Here is a 17,847-nt window from a genome sequence, read left to right on the forward strand (position 1 = left end):
GCTCCTTCTATCCCCAGTTTTTTGAGGATTTTTTATCATGAAGGGATGTTGAATTTTATCAAATGCTTTTTCAGTGTAAAAAATCGTGATTTTTGTTCTTCACTCTGTTTATATGACATATCACATTGATTGCATATGTAAAGCCATCCTTGTATTCCTGGACAAATCTCACTGGGTCATGATGAATGATCTTTTCAAGTGATGCTGAATTTAATTTGCCAATATTTTGTTGAAGATTTTTGCATCAATATCATCAGTGATATTGGCTTATAGTTTTCAATGTTTTGTCTAGTTTTAGTGTCAGGGTAATTACTGGCCTCACAGAAGGAGTTTGGAAATATTGCTTTCTTCTCTAGTTTTGAAATAGTTTAGTGGGATTGGTATTTTTTCTTCTTTAAATGTTTGGTAGAATTCAGCAATGAAGCTGTTGGGTCCTGCTCTTTTGTTACTGGAAGCCTTTTTATTACAGCTTCAATCTCATTGCTTGTCTGCTTAAATTTTGGATTTCTTCTTGGTCGGTTGGATGTGTCTAGGAATTTTTCCAATTCTTTTAGGTTTTCAAATTTAATGTCATATAATTGTTCATAGCAGCCACTAATGATTCTTTGAGTTTCTTCAGTATTACTTGAAATGTCTCAATTTTCATCTGTGACTTTAAGAAAACTAACTTTTTATTTCATTGATATTTCGTATTGTTTTCTTTATTTCAATTTCGATTGTTTCTGCACGATCTTTATTATTTCTTTTCCTCTTCTAATACTGGGTTTAGTTTGCTCTTGCTTTTCCAACTCTTTAAGATCCACTGTTAGGACATTTATTTGAAGCTTTTCTTCTTTTTATATGTGGGCACTTATAGCTATAAGCTTCTCTTTTAGTACTGCTTTTGCTGTATCCCATAGGTTTTGGTATTTTGTGTTTCCTTTATCATTTGTTTCAAGAAACTCTTCAATTTCCTTCTTAATTTCTTCATTGGCCCACTGGTCATTCAGGAAGAGTATATTATTTGATTTCTATGTATTCTTCAGTTTTCAAAATTCCTCTTGTTATTGGTTTCTAGTTTTAATGCATTGTGGTCAGAGAAGATACTTGATATCATTTTAATTATTTTATTTTATTTATTTATTTTTTTGAGACGGAGTTTTGCTTTTGTTGCCCAGGCTGGAGTGCAGTGGCATGATCTCAGCTCACTGCAACCTCTGCCTCCCAGGTTCAAGCAATTATTTTGCCTCAACCTCCCAAGTAGCTGGGATTACAGGTGCCCACCACCATGCTTGGCTAATTTTTTTTGTATTTCTAGTAGAGATGGGGTTTTGCCACTTTGGGCAGGCTGGTCTCAAACTCCTGACCTCAGGTGAGCAGCCCATCTTGGCCTCCCAAAGCGCTGGGATTACAGGCATGAGCCACCATGCCTGGCCTGAATGTTTTAAGACTTGTTTGTGACCTAACAGATGGCTTATCCTTGAGGATAATCCATGTGCTAAGAAAAAGAATATTTATTCTGCAGCCATTATTGTATTGGGGTCTATTTCTCTCTTTAGTGCTAATGATATTTACTTTATATATCTGAGTTCTTCAATGTTGGTTGCATATATATTTAAAACTGTTAGATACTCTTGCCAAATTGACCACTTTATCATTATATAGTGACTTTATCTCTTAAAATTTTTGTCCTGAAATCTATTTTGTCTGATATAAGTATAGCTATTCCTGCTCTTTTTTTTGTTGTTGTTGTTTCCATTAGACTGGAACATCTTTTTCATTCCTTTATTTTCAGTCTATGTGTGACTTTATAGATTAAGTATGTTTTTTTATGCAACAGATTATTGGGTCTTATTTTTTTTTATCCATTCAGCCACTCTGTAACAACACTGAACGGCAGGAGTAAGTTCTTACTTATAAGTAACAACATTGAATATAATGGTCTGGTTATTTTGTGGTTTTCCCAAAATAGCCAGAAAACAACAAAATGGCAGAAGTAAGTTTTTACTTATCAGTAACAACATTGAATATAAATACATGATAAATGTGAAAACATGATTTGCATAAATAAACTAACAGATAAGAAAAAAAAAACTAATGAAGACTCTATACCTTACCTTTCCCCCCAAAAAGTTTTAACTTTTTGCTAGTTCTATTACATTTTATTATGCTATGCCTTAAAATGTTGGAATTATTATTTTTGATTAGTTCATTGTTTAGTCTTTCTACTTAAGGGTAATTTACACACCACAGTTATGTGTTATAATACTCTGGTCACTGGTCACCTACTATTACCATTGAGTTTGTACCTTTGGGTGATTTCTCACTGCTCATTAAGGTCCTTTTTTTTCCTGATTGAAGTACTCACTTCAGCATTTCTTGTAGTACAGTTCTGATGTTAATGAAATCCCTCAGCTTTTGTTTGTCTGGGAAGGTCTTTATTTTCCCTTCATGTTTGAAGGATATTTTTGCTGGGTATACTATTCTTGGGTAATTTTTTTTTTCCTTCAGCACTTCAAATATGTCATGCCAACGTCTTTTGGGTCTGCTACCAGACATACTGAAGGTCCATTTTATGTTAGTTTGTTTCTTTTTTCTTGCTGTTTTAGGGCCTTTATTTATCCTTGACCTTTGGGAGTTTAATTATTACATGCCTTAAGGGTAGTCATCTGTGGGTTAAATCTGCTGGGTAGTCAATAACCTTCTTGTACTTGAATATTGAGATCTTTCTATATGTTTGAAAGTTCTTTGTTATTATCCCTTTGAATTAACTTTTTACTCATATCTTTTTCTTTAATTCCAATAACTCCTAGATTTGCCCTTTTGAGGCTATTTTCTAGATCCTGTAGATGTGCTTCATTGTTTTTTCTTGTTTTTTCTTTTGTCTTCTCTATGTATTTTCAAATAGCTAGTCTTCAAGCTCACTAATTGTTTCTTCTGCTTGATCAATCCTGCTATCAAGATTCTGATGCATTCTTCAATACGCCAATCGTATTTTTCAGTTCCAGAACTGCTTGATTCTTTTAAATTTCAATTCTTTCATATTTCAATTTCATTGCCAAATTTAGCTGATAGTGTTCTGAATTCCTTCTCTGTGTGTTCTTGAATTTCTTTGAGTTTCCTCTAAATAGCTATTTTGAACTCTGTCCGTAAGGTCACATATCTTTGTTTCCCCAGGATTAGTCTCTGGTGCTCTATTTGGCTCATTTAGTGAGGTCCTGTTATGCTGGATGGACTTGATATTTGTGGATATTTGTGTCTGGGCATTGAAGAGTTAGATATTTACTGTAGTCTTCACCGTCTAGGGTTGTTTGTACTCATCCTTCTTGGGAAGCCTTTCCAGGTGTTTCAAAATACTTCAGTGTGATTTATGCTGTATCTGCATTAGGGGGCACCCCAAACCCAGTAATGCTGTGGTTCTGGCAGACTCATACCGGTATTACCTTAAAGGTCTTGAACAAGATCTAGAAGAAATCTCTGGATTATCAGGCAGACTCTTGTTCTCTTCTCTTACTTTCTACTAAACAAATGAAGTCTCTCTCTGTTCTGAGCTGCCTGGAGCTAGGGATGAAATGACATAGCACCCCTGTGGCCATCACCACTAGCAGTGTGCTGGGTCAGAACTGAAGCTAACACAGCACTGGGTCTTACCCAAGGCTTGCTGGAATCATCCCTTACCTACCACCTATGTTCTCTCAAGGCCCTGGGGCTCTACAACCAGCAGATCGCAAAGCCAGCCAGGTCTGTGCCCTTTCCCTCAGGGAAGTGAATTCCCTAGCCAGGTCCAGACATGCTGTCCAGGAGCCAGGAATGAGAATTAAAAAACTTAAAAGTTTACCTGGCGTTCTATTATACTGGAGCTGTGTTGGCACTCAAACCACAAGATGCAGTCCTTCCAACTCTTCCCTCCCATTTCCAAAGGCAGAAGAGCCTCGCCCCATGGCTGTTGACACCACAGGCCACAGAGAGTGCAGCTAGACTACCATTAATGTTTCTTTAAGACTCAAGGGCTTTTCAGTCAGCTTGTGGTGAGTGCTGCCTGATATGGGACTCACCATTCAGGGTAGTGGGCTCCTCTCTGGCCCAGAGCTGGTCTAGAAATATCATCTAATAGCCAAGGCCTGGATATTTTGGCTCAGGTACCCCAAGAGACTGTTTGGTGTTCTACCCCCTGTGGCAGAGCTGGTACCTAAAGTGCAAAACAAAGCCTCTTTTACTTGTTCTTCCACTTTTCTCAAGCGGAAACAATCTCTCCCCATAGCCACCACAGCTGGGAAGGTTCTGAGTCTTACCTGAAGCCAGCAAGCTTCGGTAACTCATCCAAAGCTCATGACATACTGCATAGCTATCAGCTGGTTATTGCTCTTTAGTTAGCCGCTGATGAATCCTGCAAGGACTGAGTTCTTCTCATCGAGGCAGCGGGTTCCCTTCTGGCCCAGGATGTGTCTAGAAATGCTGGCCAGGAGTTAAGGCCTGAAAAGGGGGCCTCATGACCCTGGCCAGTGCCATATTCTGCTGTGCCACTGCCAAAGGATGAGGTAGGGGAGGCATAAATGATTCAAAACTCTTTTCCTACCTCTTCAGTGCCTCTTTCAGTGATATGAAGTTAAAACCAGATACTGTGAGTGCTCGCCTGATTGGTAGTTCTTATCAAGGTGATTTGTGCGTGTAGATAGTTGCTAAATTGGTGTCCCTGTTGAGGGGGTGATAAGTGGAGCATTCTATTCTGCCACCTTGCTCCACCTTTCCCCTCATTATTCTTTTTCATCTATTCTACATCCTAGTTACACTCATTTTTCTAGGCTTTCCCAAGCTTTTCCCCCTTTTGTTCATATATGATCTTGCCTCCACATGGGCAAATCAAGAGACCCTTTCTTCCGAGTCCTCCATTTTCTCTCCATTAGAAATAAACATCTTTTCTTGTCAACTTTTCTGGAGCATAATGTGTTCATCAGGTGTTAACATGTTAGTTTCATGAGTTTGTTCCTTGAGTCACTACATCTTATTTATTGTTGTATCCTTTAAATGACTAACAGAACTGCTAGGCTTAGTGAATGTGTGCTGCATTGAATAAGCAGAGGAAAATAATGAACAAAGTTGCTTTCTGTTAGAGAAAGAAGACATGAATTCATAAAACAAAGGCATGGCCAGGCGTGGTGGCTCATACCTATAATCCCAGCACTTTGGGAGGCTGAAGCAGGCAGATCGCCTGAGGCCAGGGGTTCGAGACCAACCTGACCAATATGATGAAATCCTGTCTGTACTAAAAATACAAAAATTAACTGGATGTTGTGGCATGCACCTGTGATTCCAGCTACTCAGGAGGCTGATACAGGAGAATTGCTTGAACCTAGGAGACCTGGAAGTTGAAGTGAGCCGAGATCAAGCCATTGCACTACAGCCTGGGCAACAACAGCAAAACTCCGTCTCAAAAAAAAAAAAAAAAAAAAAAAAAAAAAAGGTACTAAAGCAGCAAAGCAGCAAAAATAACATAGTCATGTGGTGATAATCACATACCAAGAACATAATATAGATCATGTACCAAGAACATAAGTTGTGTTTCGTGTTGTGAGAAAACGGAAAGTTCATCTAACAAACATTTATTAACCAATTTTTTTTGTGCCAGACACAGTGGCAGGAATAAATCAGGTATGATCCCTGCCCTCATGGAACACAGCAGGAGGTTAATCAGTTATTCACCTCACTCAGCAAATGCTCATTGAGCACCAAATGTCAAGGATCTCACAGGTAACAGCCTCTAATCTCATGGAGTTTAGAGTCCTGTGGTTTAAATAGTCATTAGCTATTACTGGCAAGTCCTTCATATTAGAGGTAAGATTTTTGGTGACCCTGAGGGGTTTTGAAGTTATAAGGAGGGCTGCTTTTCTTTTATATATATATATATATATTTTTTTAGACTTAGAATTAGCAAAGTCAGGACTTGGAGTGAAGTTTGAGAGTAAGAAGCATAACTTCTCACTCCCAGAAGGAATTGGGATGGGGAGAGTTGAGTCAGTATTGTTAGAAGTGATAAAATGCAGAAGCATGTACCTGTGAAGAGCATGAAATTACCATGCCGATGATCAGGCTTATTGTGGACTTTGGAATCTAGATGTACCGTGGTAAAACAGTGTCTTGGGGACATTGGTTTTATGTTTCGTAGAATGCACTACACATAAACAGTGTCCTATGCATGAAGATCGGTTGCGAAATAATGAGCCATGAGAGAATGTTTCAGACAAATATAATAATAGTCCTCAAAAGCACATTGTAATATATGATTATGAAATTTGAATAGTGTATTATGGAATCTTAGAAGCCGAAGACTTCTAAGGTATGAGGTCCTGATCTCTACTTGTGTGAGGTTAAGGAGGACTTGAGGAGTAAGCGAGAGCTCCTAGCATGTCCCCATTACCAGTCTCGTGCCTGTCTCTCCTATCTCAACTCTCATAGCAAGATCGGATCGGATTTTAAATTTTGACCATGCCCAATTAGTTTAGTTTCCCAAGATCCCCATGCAGTTTCGACCATAGAGTATCTGATCACATCTCTCCTGAGATCACCTTCCCATTTCATAACTAAAAACTCTTATTGAACATTTAGACTGTTTTGAGACTAACACTCTCTAAAGTATTCTCTGATGTTCCAGGGAATAGTGGATGATGCTGAATCTGTATTCATTTTTATCCTGCATTGAATTATATCCTTAACTTTCTGATACCCTATTGCAAGTATTTGTTTATATATGTTTCTTGCTCAGTAGAATAGAACCTTGAGGACAAGGATTCTTTCACTGGATGCATGTTGTATAATCCCAACAATTAGCATAGTGCCTGGACAGCTGGACATCTCTCCCTTTTTGTTGTATAAAATAATAGAGTTGCAGCTTGGATGACCAGTTATGTTTTGGGAGGGGGGGTGTTGGACAGTATACAGACTTCTTGGATGAGCTTGTTCTTAGAAATTCGGGGCTCATTACTGTTACAGTCTTTTGAAGAAATTTATTGTACTTTGAAAAAGAGAGTTGGGCACATCATAAGACTTTCACACCTTGATAGATAATTAGTTCACTTCAGATGAACAAACAACATCATCAAATGATATTTCTTGAATACATTGATTTCTGGAGTCCCTTTTAGCTCAACGAAATTATGGATAAGTGGATAACTTTAGGGAAAAGTACAATACCCAATGTGGCAGGGAGGTTTTCCAGTGATCCATAAAAAGAGTAGCACAAAGGAAAAAAAATCATAGTTATGAGACTTCTTGCCCTGTCCTAAGCATCCCAGTTGTGATGATGTTATATTGTTGCTTGCAGAAAAGAAAACATACTCCACAGTAGGGCTGGATGCCCATGTAGGCCAGTGGCCAGCACACGGGGAACAAGTTTTTCTGTACTACTTGCTGCAAGTAGCTTCTTTTACTCTAGTGAAAAAAAACGCCACCTAGGTCAGAGTGTATAATCAGAGACAAGCTGCTTAGCAGCAATACAGGGAAAAGTACTTATGTAACAAGTAATGACAATGAAAATTAGTGCTCATCTCTAGGATGAAAGACCATAGCCACTCAGAGATCACAGGGAGCTTAATATGCTGTCTGTCACAGCCAAGCATTTACAAGCCAATGTTAGCATAAACAATGTGCTAAAGAAGAGTGTAAAACTGTACCTATTACATTAGATCTTAGGAAAAAGGATCTTGGGACAGAGGACAGATGTTGACAAATCAAAAATTCAACTTTTGGATAAGTTATATTTTTCTTTTCTTTTTTATTGGGTTTTTAATGTTGTGTGTAACTAAAAATACAGAAGGGTGAAAGAAGTTTTGTTCCTTAATAATATACTGAGAAAAATACATAATATGTAAAAAAGATTTAATGTGTATCTCTGATACTTCCTCCAAATGTATGCATTTGTAGGAACCAACGAACCAAGAAGGTAGACAGACTTGCAAGGCCTTCATTATCCGCTGCTATGAGAAGGCATCAAGTGGGCAGCCTAGATTTTGTGATACAATTATTCTGCTTTTTATCTCTTAAAACACATACAGCACAGACACACAAGAACACACACCCACACACACATATGCCTCAAAAGTAATGTGAACATCCGTTAACACAGCTTTCTGTCTTCCAGTTGTCTACAACTAGAGCATAATCCTTCTAAATAAATTTGTCACTGCCATCCTCCTCAGATGGACTTAAGGTGGAGCAGTTCGTACCAAAAGCAACGTGCTGCATTCTGGAAGTTTCACCATTAGCCCAAGAGGGAAGAAAGAGTGACCTCCATGTCTATCCTAGAGGCTTCCTCACTGCGGGCCAGATTTATGTGTGTGCCATGAGCACGTCTGCTGCCCCGTCCTTCACCAGTTCTAGAGGAGTGAGCCATCTGCCAAACAATATCCTTTAAAATTGTCCCCCTTTACGCGTACCCAAACCCTGATTCCACCTTACCAAACTCCATGCAGCGGGCTGGAAGGCTGACAATGGAGAGAGAGAGAGAGAGAGAGGGGAAGGGCTGTTTTGGATTCAGTTTGGCTCTTGTTTACATTGCATTACAATTCTTTTAAAAATTGGAGTTTTATGGTATTTATGAGTATTTTATTCATTGATTGATTTGAGGCAAAATCAACATGTCTTTGCTTCAACAATGGTTGTGTGAAATCAGCTCTGTCAAGGTATATCCCCCGTAAAGTTTCCCATAAGTTAATGCTCTACTTCTTTGGAATATAATTCTGAGTAAGTCAATTTATTTATGTCCACTTGTAGGCTTAGTTTATCTCACATTCACTTTATTACAGACATGTTTTAAATACAAGCTTATAATTGAGTACCTGAGCAACTGTGAAGCCGATTTGCTATGTGCTGGTTACCAACTTATCTGAGTTTGGTGAGACAGAACTCTCATGCCCAGAAAGTTACGTGAAATGGATTTGTTAAGTACGATTGGCAGCAAAAGCCAACAGAAGCCTAGGATCCATTGTGAGCCAGTCCCCCAAAACTTGAGAAAACTGCCTAGGGCAGATGGAGCCTCCTCTTTATGTGCTCCATTTGCACTGCAGCTTAGAGATTCTGAAAGGCAGCCCACCCTGGATTGTTTACTGTGGGGCCTTGTGAGCCGTACTAAAGCATTGAAGGACCTCCTATTTGGGGTAAGAAGGGCTGGCCAGAACAGAGAACAGATTGTTCTGGCCAGTTCCTTGCTAATTTTGGAATGTTGCATTCCCAGCACATACTACAGTTATTCTTGAAAACTAAAAGCCAAGAAAAAAAGGGAGAACTATCCAAAATCCCCGGAGAATGGTCCTGCAGCAACCACATCCCATTTTATAGACACCAATCTCATTTCTCTCCCATTGTGAGTAAGCAGGATTACAAGGTCTTAGAGCTTCAGAGCTTCTCCTCAATTTTGAGTATAGTATATTTTAGCATTCTCGGCCCTAGGATCCATGCTTCCCCCAAAATTCTGTATCCTGCCAGCCTTAATGCTGTGACTGTTAATATGCTGCATTTACTATGTATTATGCATTTATTCATTTCCTTAAAAAATGAAACAGAACAAAATAAAACAAAAATGAACAAAACCCTTTTTGTTTATTGTGAAGCCCATATAGAGAAAATTTACAATTAAAAAAAATCCTCCAAACATCCTGCGCTTGGGATGAAATATACAGATCAATGAATTATCACAGGAGAACATTCATGTAACCGTAACAGAGGCCAAATAATCAACACACTGCCAGAGCCTAGAGTCCCAACCCGCTAGTTGCGTCCTCTGGGTCACTCCTCTTTTATCCTGAGTTCGATCACGATAGTTCAGTTTTGCTTTTTTTTTTTTTTAACAAAATTCACATTTTATTTAGATTGAAATAAACTATACAAAATTGGTTTTCTTCACCAAAAATAACAGCAACATTTTCCATATTTTTCTAGATAAACCACAACACTTATTTTTGTAGGTTTTCCAGGTTTTGCTTATAAATCAAGATGAGGCGGTAGATAAGAGTCATGGAAAAAAACAGAAAAAAAAAACAAAACAAAACAAAACAAAACAAAAAAAACAGACAAATCGGTTGTCAGGATCCATGGTCTCTGATTCTGTCTTAACCATGAAACAGAAGTGTTCAACATATACCTGCTGAAAAGCTTAGGAAGATGTAGGCTCCACAAAGGAATGTAAACAGCCAACAACTAGATGTGGAACAATGGCAGGTTCCTCCATTCAAACTTTTACTGTCATTTGTTCCTTAAGTTCATTTCAGAAAGACAGAATCTACACTGAAATCCTTTTTTGGTGATCTCACAAGCTTCTCTCTGGTAATTTCTTATAACTGTCCAGTACAGATTTTTAACATACTTAAAACTCCTATTAGTCAAAGGTCAACTGTGAGCTTCACTATAACATTTTATAAAATGTATTTCTTCCTCCCACACCTCTTCAAAATATATTTCTTCAAAGAATTCATAACACCCAATGAGTAGAGGTCCACAGATATAATAAATGCTATGTCTAAAATGACTTAACTAAAACAATTCCAGAGTGCCACCAGCAGAGATCACACACAAGGAAACATGGCACTTTAAGCGTTCTCTTCTGGAAGAACAGATAGGCCTTCAAAGCAGGAGATTTCAAATAAGGGTCATTTACACAGGTAGATTATCAATGGTTAATGTATTCAATGAAGTCCTATAGGCAAAGATATTTAGTGATTAAGTGGCTTACATACACCTTACAGCTTTTCTTCCAAATATAAAATATAAGAAAACCTATTTTTAAAAGTCTCTTAGGTACTTTCCATGATTTCTGAATTCTCTGTGGGAAGCTCTAACTTACTTGTATAGAGTTTAATATATGTGTCCACCATTAAATCCAGGTCATGTTTTATATCAAAATTTATGTTAAGCGAAGCCAAGTTACTCAACCTTTGGTCTGTCAAAGTGTTCCTCAAATATGCGTTAAGACGTTTTCGTCCATTTTCATACTGCTTATTTTCAACCTTTATCACAGGAAGAATACACAGGACCTTTAGCAATGCATACACATTAGGAAAAAACTTGATGTCAGGCAGGTGGAGGGCTTCACAGATAGTGGATGGAAGCTCTTTATTTCACTTGAATAATACAGTATGCTTTATTTTGGGTGTGAATTATTTTACTTAATATTACCTAAGTTTCATCTAAATTATCCTACATCAAGACAGTTTATGCATGGGATAATATCCTATTGCATGGTATAATAAATATTCCCACAGTGTACTTATCTATTCTATAAATGTCTTTAGGTGTTTGGGTTGGTTCCAAGATTGAGATGTTACAAATAACATTTGAATTAACATTTGCTTGTGTGTTTCTTGATGCAAATGTGCATGAATTTGTCTAGAAGTGGATTGCTGAGTCTTAGGAAATGTTTGCCTTCAAATTTTGTAGTTAATGTCAAACTCTTTTCTAAAGATACTGTATTAATTCTTCTCAAATTTTCTTTATCATCTTATTGAAAATGAGTTTTTCTCTAATTAATGTTTATCACTTATAATTTATTTTAATTACAGAATCACATATTTTAAGAGTTATAAAAAAGTTTGCAAACCAAGTAGCTGTACCTTTTAATCCTGTATGTGAGGAAACCAAAATTCGAGGACAGAAATAAGATTTCTAAGTATACCTTTCAATGTAAGCAGTTTTCATCTTCCCTGCTAGATTTTATTATTCTTGGATTTCTTCACAGCCTTTAATACCTGTGTGGAATAAAATGTAAACACATTTTGTGAATTTGGAAGAAAGGCATTTTCTTTCTTCTTGTTCTTTTTTCAATGTTCAGTTTCCTTTAATGACTCCCATCTCCCTGAAGGGGATGTGCAGGCAGCTAGGTAATGGCAAGAGTCGTTCCTTGAAAATCTTGCCCTGATTGAAGGCTTTGCCCACATGCGAGAAGGCCCCCTCCCAGGAGAAGGACTCTCGAACCACCGCTGTGTCTCATCGCTGCTAGGATTCAGTTTCTGCCATGCGTAGGACTCGTAGTCCACCTGCCAATCTGGACTCAGCGGAAAGGCAAGCTCCTGGCCTCTGAAGATCCAGACTCCAGAAATGGAGCTGCTATTGATGGTTCCAAAGAGGATGATACTGGCAAAGGCATTCTTCCTCAGCCTATCCAGTCACTGGAACATTCCAGTGATGAGATTGCAGCTCATGAAGGTCTGAGTGAGTTCTTCAGGGAAGCAATACTCTGATTACCACAGGGACCAGCCATCCTTATCAAAGTGCTTCCAGAAATATGACAGTGCCACAGAGAGTGTGTCCTCACTGGAGTAATTGCGCTTAAATTCATTTAACACAAAGGTACTCTTGGGCAGGTGAGCGAAGGGGTCCTTGGCCTTGGGCTCAGCAACCTGCACCTGCTCATATTCATCAGTCTCCTCCCAGAAGCCGGGCAAGCTGCGTTTTTCTCCTGTGAACGTTTCTCTTTCCATGGTGTGTCCTTTTTAGGTTGGCTCTCTGTAAACTTTTTAGCATCAAACCGGGCCATCTTCTCATACAGTTTCACTTCCCCCAAGACAGCCTGGAACTGGGGCTAGTTAATGCAGGTGAGGAACCAGTGGTTGGTATTGGGAAAGGCCTGGTGGAAAGAAGGCTCTAGAACCTGCTTACAGAGCCACAACAGGGTGCAGACAACTGTGATGTCAGCCAATGTCACTCGTTCACCCACCAGAAAAGTCCTCGTCTTCAAGTGAGCATCCAGCAGCCCCAGAATTCAGGAAGCAAGGCATTTTCTTTGTAGAACTTTACTTACTGTGATCTGACAAGGTTTCCCTACTTAGAAACTAAGTAAAACATATACATATATATATATATATATATATACACACATTTACAGTGTATTCCTCAGATATCAACCTAACACGTTCTTAACTTCAAATTTTATATGTATAACAAAGGTTGAATTGCTTAACGTACAACTTCGTTAGCTTTCTGGTGGCATTTTTTTCTCACTTATACATTGTCTGTTCTCCAATGTGAAAAACCCAAACTGTGGGAAAAGCAATTGTAACCATTTTCTTCCTTTGTTTCCTTTCTGTACTTTTTTTTTTTGTTATGTGGTTATATCAGTTATGGAGAAATTTTATATATACACATATTTTTAAAAATTATGTATGTGTTTAAATGTATACCCATTTAAAATATACACATATATATTTAACAAATGGTTTTAGGACTTAAGAGCAGTTAAAATGTGGTTATAATGCTGAGAATATTTATTAATATAAGGGAAATTTGGTTCAGCTTAACTTACAAGCAAACTCTAGATTTTAATTTCATGTTAGAATTAGATGTTATAAAGAAAGTATATTGCAAGGAAAGCTATTTAGAAACCTCCAGCCTGCTCTAGTCTTCCTGCCTCACTGGTGGAGGGTGGGGGAAGAATTCAAATGTAAGAAACACAGTGCTGGTCATACTCCAGGGACATGGATACACTGAAGACCATGCTCCACCTTCCTCTCAGAACAAGAAAATAATCAGAAACACAGAGGACACCATTTATTGATAAAGGGGTAAATTCAAAAACACATAATGATCCATGATGCACACAGTCTAATGATATGTGGAACAAAAACAAATTGGTAAGTATACTGTCAGTCTAAATAGCACTATCAAACAACTCTTATCTAATGAACATTCATAGAATGCTTCATCCAACAACAGCAGAATATGCATTCTTCTCAAGGTCACCCAGGTATACCACCTTCTGGGACATAAAACATACGTTAACAAATGTAGAATAAAGAAATTATACAAAGTATGTTCTCAGACCACAATGGAATTGAAGTAGAAATAAGTAATAAAGATAGCTAGAAAGTTTTTAAAGACTTGGAAAACCATTTTTTTGAACTAAGTGAAAGTGAAAACACAACTTATCCAAATTGATGGGATGCAGTGGATGCAACGCTTGGAAAGAGTTTATAGCTTTAAATGTGTACATTATAAAATGTACATATTAGAAAGAAGAAAGATTGCAGGTAAGTGGTTGTGACCAAAATGCTCGTGGAAATATAGATACTGAAGTTCAGGTTGATGGGGGACTTAGATGGAAATGAGGATCTTAGGAAGTAGAACAAAGGTCACCCTTGTTACTCCTTAGTAAAGAATGTGACTGCATTATGTTCATGCTCTAGGGATCTGTGGAAGGCTGTACTGAAGAACGATGACCTGGAGTATCCGGCAGAAGAAATTTCTAAGCAGCAAAGAGCTCAAGAAGTAGGGTGGCCGCTTCTAACAACCTACAATCAGATATGGGAGCAAAGGAAAGATTTGAAGTTGGAATTTATAATTAAAAAGGAGGCAAAGCATAAAACTTTAGAAAATTCACAGCTGGCCATGTAGTAGGGAGGGAAAGAGCATTTTCAAGGGAAGAATTCAACATTATGACTGAGCAGGAGCAGCAGGCTGCTAAAGTGATTAGCATAACTCAAAGGCAGCCAAGTGCTAATAGTAAAGACAGTGGAAAAAAGTTCCCAAAAGCATTTCAAAAATCTTTGGGGCAGCTCCTTTCGTCACAGAGGCCTAATAGGACAGAAAAGTTTCAGGGGCCAGGCCCAGAGTGCTGCTGCCTTGTATTGCCTGGAGATGCTACTTTCCTGTGTTCCTGCAGTTCCAGTCCCAGCAGCTCAAAGGGCTCCAGGTACTGCTCAGGCAACTGCTCCACAGGGCACAAGCTATAAGCCTTGGTGGCTTTCACATGGTGCTAAGTCCGTAGGTACACAGAATCTAAAAGTGGTGGAGACTCGGCAACTTCACCTACGTCTCAGATGAAGTGTTGGAAAGCCAGGGTGCCCAGGCAGAAGCCAGCCCCAGAAGGAGAACCCCTGCAGAGAAACTCTAGTAAGGGAATGCCAAGGGAGAATGTAGGGTTGAAGCCCTTGCACAGAATCCCCACTAGGTCACTGCCTAGTGGAGCTGTGAGAATAAAATCATCACCCTCCAGACGCCAGAATGTTAGAGCCACCAGCAGTATGCACCCTCAGTGTGAAAAGTCACAAACACCAGACTCCTAGCAGTGATAGCAGCCATGCAGGCTGTACCCAGCAAAGCCATGAGGGTGAGGGTGCCCAAGACTCTGGGAACCCACTCATACCAGTGTGCCCAGAATGCAACACAAGGGAGGTTATTACGGAACTTTAAGATTTAATGTATGGCCTGCTGGACTTCATACTTACATGGAGCCTGTTACTCTTTGATTTTGGCCAACTTCTCCCTTTTGGGATATGTTTACCCAATGTCTATACCACCACTATGTCTTGGAGGTGAATAACTTGTTTTTGTTTCTACAGGCTCACAGCTATAAACAAACTTCCCTTGAGTCTCAGATGAGGGTTTGGACATTTGAGTTGAATTGAAACAATTTAAGACTTTGGTAACTATTGGAAAGGAATGATTGTATTCTGTTATGTGGAAAGGTCATGAGATTTGGGGGGCCAGGGACACATATAATTTGGATATTTGTCCCCTCTAAATATCAAACATCATGTTGAAATTTGATTGCTAATGTTGGGGATGGGTCCTGGTGGGAGTTGTTTGGGTAATTAGACAGTTCCCTTATGAATAGCTTGGTGCTATCCTCAGGATAACGACTGAGTTATTGTTGTATTAGTTTCTGCAAGATCTGATTGTTAACAAGAGTCTGGCACCTCCTCTGGTCTCTCTTGCTTTCTTTCTCTTGCCATGTGACAGAGCTGCATCCCTTACTCTTTGCCTTCCCCTTCTACCATGGGTGGAAGCTTCCTGAGGCCTCATTAGAAGCAGATGCTGACACCACACTTCTAGTACAGCCTGCAAAATTGTGATCCCAATAAATCTTTTTTAAAAATAAATTACTCAGTCTCAGATGTACCTTTATAGCAATATGAATGGATTGAGACAGGTAGATACATGTCTTTATACATTTGTTAAAACCTAGAATTGTAGCACAAAGAGTAAACTTTCATATGTGCAAACGTTTTTAAAAATAGAAAGTCAGGGCCGGGCGCTGTGGCTCACACCTGTAATCCCATCACTTTGAGAGGCTGAGGAGGGCAGATCACAAGATCAAGAGATCGAGACCATCCTGGCCAACATGGCGAAACCCCGACTCTACTAAAAATACAAAAGCTACTTGGGCGTGGTGGTGCATACCTGTAGTCCCAGCTACTCAGGAGGCTGAGGCCGAAGAATCACTTGAACCCGGAAAGGGGAGGTTGCAGTGAGCAGAGATCACACCACTGAACTCTAGCCTAGGCGACAGAGTGAGACTCTGTCTCAAAATAATAATAATAATAATAATAATAAATAAATAGGAAGTCAGGAGATCTCAGGAAGAAATGTAAGCTGTGACAGGAAAATCTAACTGTATACAAATGTATAAAACAACTGCAATAAAGTCAGTGTATGGGGAGGAGGTACCGACCTAAGAAACTTTAAAAATGATTCGGGTCTGTCACTGAAGACAAAAGAAACTGTAAATAAATAAGCGCTGTTCTATTTGATAAATAGAACAGTGGCAATTCTGAAACCACTGGGTATGTATACCCGGATTGAACAGTTCAGTAAATGGATAGTAGATGGTGGGAGCCAGGTTTGTCACTGTTGGAGTGGGAATTTATAGACAGCAAGCAGAGGTGGCTAGAATAATTCAGGTGGTAGTTAAGTTGGAAATATCAGTGTAGACTCATATTTAGGTTAGGATAGACACAGATATTTACACATTGAAATTGTTATAGATAGAGGTGTGGATGTATTTTTATGTATTTATACACACATGCATTATGAACACAAACAATAATCCACACACCTGTGTCCTTGCTCCATAAGACGTGGGTCTAGAGGCAAAGACCATACTAAGCAACAAGCACATCTCACACACGGATCTTGATTTCTAATCTTATTTTCCAATAAAACAAACCAGGTCTTCTTGGAGAAATGGCTGATTCTCGGACTGGAACTGGGACTATACAAGATGGTCTTGGAGCCACTTTGCAGTGCTGGCAAATAATGGAATACTCCAAAAACAAACAAAAACAACTTATTCAGATATGTTGAAGGAACATAGGAATCTGCTTAAAGAACTCCAAAAGGCTAAACCTAGAGCAATGTGACCCCAAAATATATAAAATCATATTGAATTACAATCCAAAGTATAAAATAAATACCCATAAATTCAAACTGTTTCTCCAATTGTGACCTGTTGCAAAAGAAAACATTCTTAATGAACTCATGCAAATCACTATCATCATAAGGTAAGAATACTCACAACTAGTTTCCAAATTCTGGAGAAATCAGAAAAAAAATATGCTCCAAATTTTGTTTGGAAAAGTATGTTTTACTCAGTTGTTGAAAGCTGTAAATAACTAAAATGAAAAGTCTTCGTTGCTCTGGAAAACGCAAAGTATCAGCAACATTTTAAGTAAAAACAGCCAAAACCAAATTACTTCAGTTTTCCATCAGTTAATACATTAAATAAGCTGCAAATGTCTTTGTGGACTTTAGGATTCTAACTATTATTATTAACTTAGAATAGGATCTTGAAAATTTTGTTAAATATCAAAAGTTTAAAACATTGGATATCACAAAATAGAAATCCAGGTTACCATAAGTCATTTATATAGCCAAATGATAATTTAAAAAAATTTAAAAAAGGAAAAACTTTTACTCTGATAGAGAGGAAACTCAGCTTTCCAAATAACAAGACTCAATGACTATAGCATGAGGCCAACGGAATCCGTTTCTTTCCTTCCCCATCCCTGCCACCTTTTTTGTTTTTGTAGTTTACTTAAAAGGAAAACAAACATTTTTTTATTGTTTCTTAGTATTTCAAAAAATTGTTTCAAAAGAGGAAACCAAATT

General features: G+C 38.4%; 1 pseudogene across 1 annotated transcript; it reads right to left on the reverse strand.

The window, feature by feature from the left end:
• Positions 1-11,790: 11,790 nt before the first annotated feature.
• LOC116527438 lies at positions 11,791-12,724 on the reverse strand (annotated as a pseudogene). The gene has a single exon (XR_004258543.1). The product of XR_004258543.1 is annotated as an elongation factor 1-gamma-like (transcript).
• Between the last annotated feature and the right edge of the window lie 5,123 nt (positions 12,725-17,847).

The sequence above is a fragment of the Sapajus apella genome, unplaced genomic scaffold (genome assembly GCF_009761245.1).
Source record: "Sapajus apella isolate SASKATOON/1434 unplaced genomic scaffold, GSC_monkey_1.0 scaffold54, whole genome shotgun sequence".
NCBI lineage: Eukaryota > Metazoa > Chordata > Mammalia > Primates > Cebidae > Sapajus > Sapajus apella.